Source organism: Microtus ochrogaster, chromosome 19 (genome assembly GCF_000317375.1).
Source record: "Microtus ochrogaster isolate Prairie Vole_2 chromosome 19, MicOch1.0, whole genome shotgun sequence".
In the NCBI taxonomy this organism is placed as follows: domain Eukaryota; kingdom Metazoa; phylum Chordata; class Mammalia; order Rodentia; family Cricetidae; genus Microtus; species Microtus ochrogaster.
The window spans coordinates 36,732,570-36,739,778 of NC_022021.1; positions in this window are offsets into that span (position 1 = coordinate 36,732,570).

Below are 7,209 nucleotides of genomic sequence, written 5' to 3' on the forward strand. Positions count from 1 at the left end.
ACTGAACATACTAACTAGTATTTAGGTAGCATAATCAATAACACCTATTAGAATTTTTGTCCTCATCTTCAAAAGTGAACTTTGAAAATAAATAATTCAATATTCTGCATAGCACTCATATAGGAATTACTGAAACAAACACATATACTTGTTTGTTACAGATGGACTTTACTTATGTATTTACCTATGTATTTATTTAATTTAATTTTTATTAAATCCTTCTCATTTTAATTCTTTGGATAGGAATGTGCTATACATTTTTTCATACTCCTCTACTACCACCCACCCTTCCCCTTTTCCTCTAAGCTCCCAATTAACTCGGGAGTTCTTGTCTTTTTCCCCTTCCTAGGTGGATTGATATGTCTCTCCTAAGGTTCTCTTTCTTACCTATTGTTCTCTTGGGTTGTGGCCTGAATGCTGACTGACCTTTGCTTTAAATCTATTGTTTACTTTTGAGTGAGTACATATTATATTTGTTTTGTAGAGTCTAGGTTATCTCACTCAATGCCTTTTTTCTATTTCCATCCTTTTGCCTGCAAATAAGATGTCATTGTGTTTTATCACTGAGTAGTATTCCAATTTGTAAATGTACATTTTCCTCATCCATTCTTAAAACAAGGGACGTCTAGGATACTTCTAGGTTCTAGCTATTATGAATAATACTGATATGAACATAGTTGAGCAAAAGTCCCTGTGGTATGATTGAGTGTCCTTTGGGTATATGCCCAAGAGTGGTATTGCTAGGTCCTGAAGTTGATTCATTCCAAAGTGACTATAAAAGTTTGCATGGTCACCAACAATGCAGGAGTGTTCCCTTACTCTGCCTCTTCTCCAGCCTTGGCTGTCATCAGAGATTTTGTTCTTGGCAATTCTTACAGGTATAAGATAGTATCTCAGAGTCATTTTGATTTCCATTTATCTGATGAAAAGGATGTTGAGCATTTCCTTAAGTGTTTTTCAGTCATTTGATATTTCTCTATTTATCTCTCTATCCCATATTGTTATTGGATTATTTGGTAGGATCCTTGAAGGAGATCAGCCTGGTGGGAGTCCAGAGAAAGAAGAGGTCGAAGCAGGGAAGCTACTATAGAGCCGGGGAGGAGTTTAGGGCATTGAACTTGTAGGAAATAATGGAGGTGTTGAGGGAGTTTCTTGGATGCCATTTGTAGACTCCGTCTACAGTGAGGATTTGAAATTAGCCTACCTGCTTCACTAGCAGGAGTGGCCTTCAGATTCCCAGGGAATGCCCGCTGGAGTCAATGCCCCCTGGGCTGGGTCAAGCAAGCCATGTGGGAAGAAAAGTTGGAGGGGAAGATCTGGTTGATCCACTAGAGATAGGGGTAGGGGTGTCAGGGCTGCAAGGAAGATTGAAGCAGGTGGTCTGCCACAAAGTCAGAGTTGTGTGGATGAGACTGGGGGTTTGGATTTGGAGGCGGGCGGGGAGAAGTGAAGATCTGAAGAACGCTTACATAGTTTGCAGTCAATAATTTTTTTTTGTTTCACTTGAACATATAATGGAAGTATGTACACACTGGTCTGATCATCATACCTTATGATTATCCTCATAGAAGTTTGTGTGGAAACTTCCAAGTTTTCCATTTACCTCAGAAATCATAGAGAAAAAGTACATTCCTTGAATGGATGTTTGTAGCCAGGTATTTCTTTACAAAAAGGCAATACTATCACAATATCATGTGATGATTAAACTGATTTATTAGCCCCAATTTCTGATATGAAAGACTGCAGAAAAGGGATGATACTACCAATATCCCAAATTCCTGTCAAGTAGCTCTAGTGCACATTTTCACAAAAGCATCATTATTTAAACACTTGTAGACTTCTACCCTTGTAGACCCTAAATCTATCGTATTTGTTATAATTTGGCTTTTGTTTCAACATGATTGTATTTTAGAAGTCTTTTATAAAGAACATTTTACTCTTTCTAATGTGCTAACAAATGGGTTCTGCTGTCCTGTCTGCATCACAGATGTGAAGCATCAAGGGGAAGGTAAAAGAGAAAGAATGTCAACCATGCAAAAAGTTGTTTTATATGTCATCTGTGATTAGTATTCCTTTCTGATGTGAAAGTTTTATCTATGACTACTTATTGTGCTCAGTTTAATAAATCTACCTATTATTCATGATTCCAATAATTGAATTGCTACTTCTAAAAATTTAAATTGTCTAATACATATGTAATTACATACTGAATTCTGCAGAGAATGATTTCTGTTCATTAGTATTTTTAGCAAAATAAAAAATATGAAAAAATTAAATGATAGACTAGAGTGGTGGTAGATGGGAAGATGGCTCTTAATAGCGTACATCAGATTTATGATCAAATGGTGTGAACGTGAATCATAAATCCTATTTTGGTAATTCTATTTTCACAATGTCTTCTGAAAGGAGGCAGCCATCATTGTAATTATGTTAGGCTGTGCTGTGCCCACTTGGGCATGGCCTTTTATACTATAAATGCCTATGTAAAGTGTGTGTTCCCTCTCTCTCTTCTGGCTGCCGGGTTCCGCTGCTGTTCCCCACTCGAGCAGAAGACTGTGATCTGCGGGTCTATCCCTAAATAAATAACCCTTTATTATACTCAATTCTGAGCTAGTTTGGGATGATTTTGTAGCGTTCATCTTCAAGGCTGTACCAAACCACCACCAGAAGCTTCTACTAATTGGAAGAAATTTAAAGGCTCACGGTCTGGGATCTCCATTCAAGTTGAAGTCTTTCCTACTGTCTTCTAGACTCCCTGCTTCTCCTCCAAAATTAGAATTATTTCTTCCTTCAGCCTCTCCTCCAAACCCTATAGAAAGATATAAAGAACTAATAATAGTAATAAATAATTTAATGAACTAATAAAAGTGTGCACGAACTCTTAAGAAATGGTTAGTAGATATTAGGTGCTGAGGGAGGGAGTAGAATAGGAAAGAGAACAAATCTCAGAATAAAGACTTAGATGTGAAGTCAGCATAGAACTGTCTGTATAGACGTTAGTGTATCAAGTTACCTGAATATCCCATCTATACACCTAACGTTAAAGCTAATAGGGTATCATCTGAGGTGAAATGACCATGTGAGATCTTAACTTATTCTGTCTGCCTGGAATTCTGTTTGCCCCTGTTCATTGTGTTAAAAGATATACTCTTATTTTTCTTAACCACTGGCGACATTCTATTTATTTGAGATATAGTATATTAGTCGTGTGTGTGCCTGTGTATCTGTGAACAGGTACACACACAGGAAAAGAGTCAGGTGCATAGAGAGGCCAGAAGAGAGTACTGAATCCTCTGGAGCTTGGATTACAAGTGGTTAAGAGATACTGGGATATCAAACTGAGTCCTCTGTGACAGCAGCAAGAGCTCTTACTGCTGACATGTCTCTCCAGCCTGGTCATGTTCTTTTTGCTCTGGAGAATGAAAAAATTCCTTTCTGGACATAATGACAAATTACAAAACTGACGGTGATGAATAAGCAGACTGAAAACAGTCGCACTATGAAAGGAGCATCTATAAAACAGTACTGTTTTCAGCAAGAGTCACTCCGTTTGGTTTGATATGTTTTGTTTTCAATTTTAATTTATTATTTTTAGCCAGGCAGTAATTAAACTGATAAGGATTTACACAAATCACCTGCATTTTTCCTTTGATTATATGTTTCTTTTCTCTTACTTTTTTCAAAGTCTTGTAATCTATTTGCTTTAATCAAGTCAGGATGAGAAATGTTGAATATTAAACATCTATATTTAGCTTGAGATATTGAATATAGCAAATAGGTCTTATACCAGTTCAATGAGGAAATTGATAAAATACAAATTGGTGTCTAAAAATAGGGCTTTTCTAAATTGGAAAGCAATTCTTTGTGGTGTTCGTAGTAAGTTCATTCAGATTATGTTATTTTTTCCATTAAAGCACTTGTTGGATTTTTGTCAATTTTTAGTATAACAATTAAAAAATAAATCTCTATGTCAATATTAAATAGACATCGGCATGGTTCACTGTACAAGTGAATTTTATTGAATGCACTTTTTCCTATGGTTAGCCAAAAATATGAGCTGATATCAAAGAAGTAATGAACGGTTAAATGGTTGTTTAGCTTTTTTTTTTTTTAATTCCTTTTGCTTGTACTGAATAGTAAATGAGAAATTAGCATCTATGACACATTTTTGTAAGGAGAGCAAGGAAGGAACATTTGGCTCATTGTAATCATGGGGCCTGTTTTGCTTGTCACTATTCCAGTGACATACAGTATGCATCAGGTATTCTTAGGGCAATAAAGAGAGTCTGTAAAGGTCAAAAATGTCTGATCAGCTAGTTTTCGGCTTTGCAGTGCTAAGGATGACTTCTGTGAAGTACGGACTTAACAAACTTGGTGTTAGGGTTGAGTGTTGCCAGGCAAAAACAAATTTCTAAAGTAAATTTCCAGAGCAAATGTCACTGTAATTGGGTTCTGATATCTCCCCGAGGTCCACTTCATCAAGGAAACGCTCCCTTCCTCTTCACACCTTTTCCTTCCATCTCTGTTTGCATTAGAACTCCATCCTTCTTTATAAGTTGAAGTAGATCCATGTTCCAGCTTTCACAGCACTTCTCTCCATGGGTTATAATATAATAATTTACAGAACCGAATATGGTTTACCCAACTAGAGCCTGAGTTAAATGAAACTTGGAATTGTGTGATCTATTGAATATCATGACTTTACCCAATGCCAAGCAATTTCTTTGTCACATTGTAACTGTTCAATGTATAGTTAGAAAATGAAAAACAATGTACTGAAAAATGAAATTTTACCTAAAATTTCACATAGGCCTTATGCAGCTTCTTGGCTCTAAAAGTTGCTACTCAGGGCTAGGTCGCACATAATAAGAGTCAACGACACTTTATTGTCCTTGTTTACGGATGACTAACAGGTTTATCAATGTGTTTGTCTGTTAAATGTCACCATTGATCACTGTTCAAACATTCACCTGTGAAAGGACCCTTTCAATCCATTGGTACCTTTGTACGGCAGCTGCACTGTCAAGCAGTCGATAAAGCGATGGGCTACAGAACCTTGAGTTGCAAAACAGAAGGAAAATGTGAGGCTCCTGGTTCAAACGCATTAAGAAATTTCAAATATGACAACCGTCCATTAAACCAAGAGTCTGTCCTGTGGATCTGCGTGAGATGCACTCAGATATAGCCAGCTCTTTCGAGCAACAGAAAGGCTGACATTTGTTTTGTTTTTATTTTCCTATTGTTGTTTGTTTGTCTCTGGATCCGATTTTTATAAAAGTCTTTCCACTCTCATGGGTTTCAGTTTTTCCCATTCTCCTCCATTGAGTGACACAGCAGCATTCAGACAAGGAAAGTATTATCACGAGACGAACCCGATGAGAGACATTTGTATGCATTGCAGGCTTCCCTAGTCAATGCAGTCTATGGGCAAAGGGTTAAGAGTCCCGCCCCCAGGTCAGTTCTCTTGGCAGCTCTGGAAGGACACTGCAATACCAACTTTCTTTTAGGATGGAACATTCCAGCTGCGGTGTTTTCACTGCCATTGCTCCTCTTGCTCCAAGATGCTGCAGTGCAAACCAAAGCTGACATGCATAACAGTTGTAATACTATAGTTTGAAACCTCAAGAGTAACTCCTACATTCATCACACACTTGGCAAAATTCCTTCTTCTCTTCCCCTTCATTTACTGTTGGGTCTCATTTGTCTTAATTTCTGTCTCTCTCATTAGATGGTTAAACCCTTATTTAGCCAGCGCTGTGATTACAGCTCTCCCCCACAATCTTATAAATAGCATGGTGTTTTGAAATAATTCTGAATATTGTGCATAGGTGTGAAAATAATAAGTGATGCATAAACACATCTCTTGTTTATAAATTCTGAACTTTAATTCAGTTTTTCTTTTCTAGGTTGCATTAAAGGATTTTTTTTGTGTGTGTGTGTGTGTGTGTGTAGGGATGAGAGGTATGGCTTTCAAGTGTAAGATCTCATAATCACCTTAATGTGTTTAAAAAACAGAACAGTGACCCTCCCACAGTTTCTGAATCAGTAGGCTTGAGAGAAATACTGATCATTTTCATACGCAATTTGTCAGATAAAGCTAATGTTATCAGCCCCTGAAATACGTTTTTGAGCTAATGTTAATATTTTAAAATTGGTGGTGGTGGCACATGCCTTTATTCCCAGCACTTAAGAGGCAGAGGCAGGTGGGTTGCCATGAGTTCAAAGACAGTCTGGTCTACAGAGCTAGTTCCAGAACAGCCAGAGATATACAGAGTAACCCTGTCTCAAAAAAGAGGTGAGGGGATTTAAAATTTGGTTACTATGTCCTTCCCTCTTCAATATTTTTTTGGCAATGGAGTGACCATTGTTTGATATAGCAGAGTTCTCAATATACACATTAAGAACATTGTATATTCACAAACTGAGGCTAGAGAGAATTGATGGTCACAATGCCTAATCTTGGTTGTTAATTTAATTGCCTCTGGAACCAGTGAAGACATGTGTTCCTGGTTCAGACAAATGGAAAATATTCCTTCTCAAGTTCAGAAACTTCTGTCAGTAGCCCTTATACAGAGAATTTGAGGGAAAAGCATTGTGATTTTTGTCTACTTTTCTTCTTTCCTGATGAATGTACCAAAGCTATTACTTGGTGTTATGGTTGCCATCTTTCAATGAAACTGCAGACTAATTTCTTTGGCCTACCAATGTAGACTGAAAACGAGTGATTCTCCTGGTATCCTCCAAGCCTTCAGCCTTAGATTGACAATACTAAGACATACGGTTCCAAGAATATTGGCTATTCACCCTCTCAACTATGTAGATAGCCATTGTTGGGCTATCCAGTCAATGACATTTGAACAGTCTAATAGATTGCCTCCACATCAACACACACACACACACACGCACGCACGCACGCACATGCACACAATTAGTTTCTATTCCTCTAGAGAACTGTGACTACTACGAACCCTGCCTGAAGTTAAAAATGCTGCAGAGAGTGGGTGTGGCTATTTATTGCTACAGTATTGTGATGTCCATGTCTGAGATGGCAATCAAGAAATTAGAGAACAAACTTCTAGGAAAATGATCTACTTCATTCTCATTCTCATTCCCTCAATTGTAGGAAGCAAAGAACATTCATTATCTGGGAAATAATACCTTAGGATGCTGAGTGTACTTTACTGACTTAAAATGATGGAAAGAGTTGTA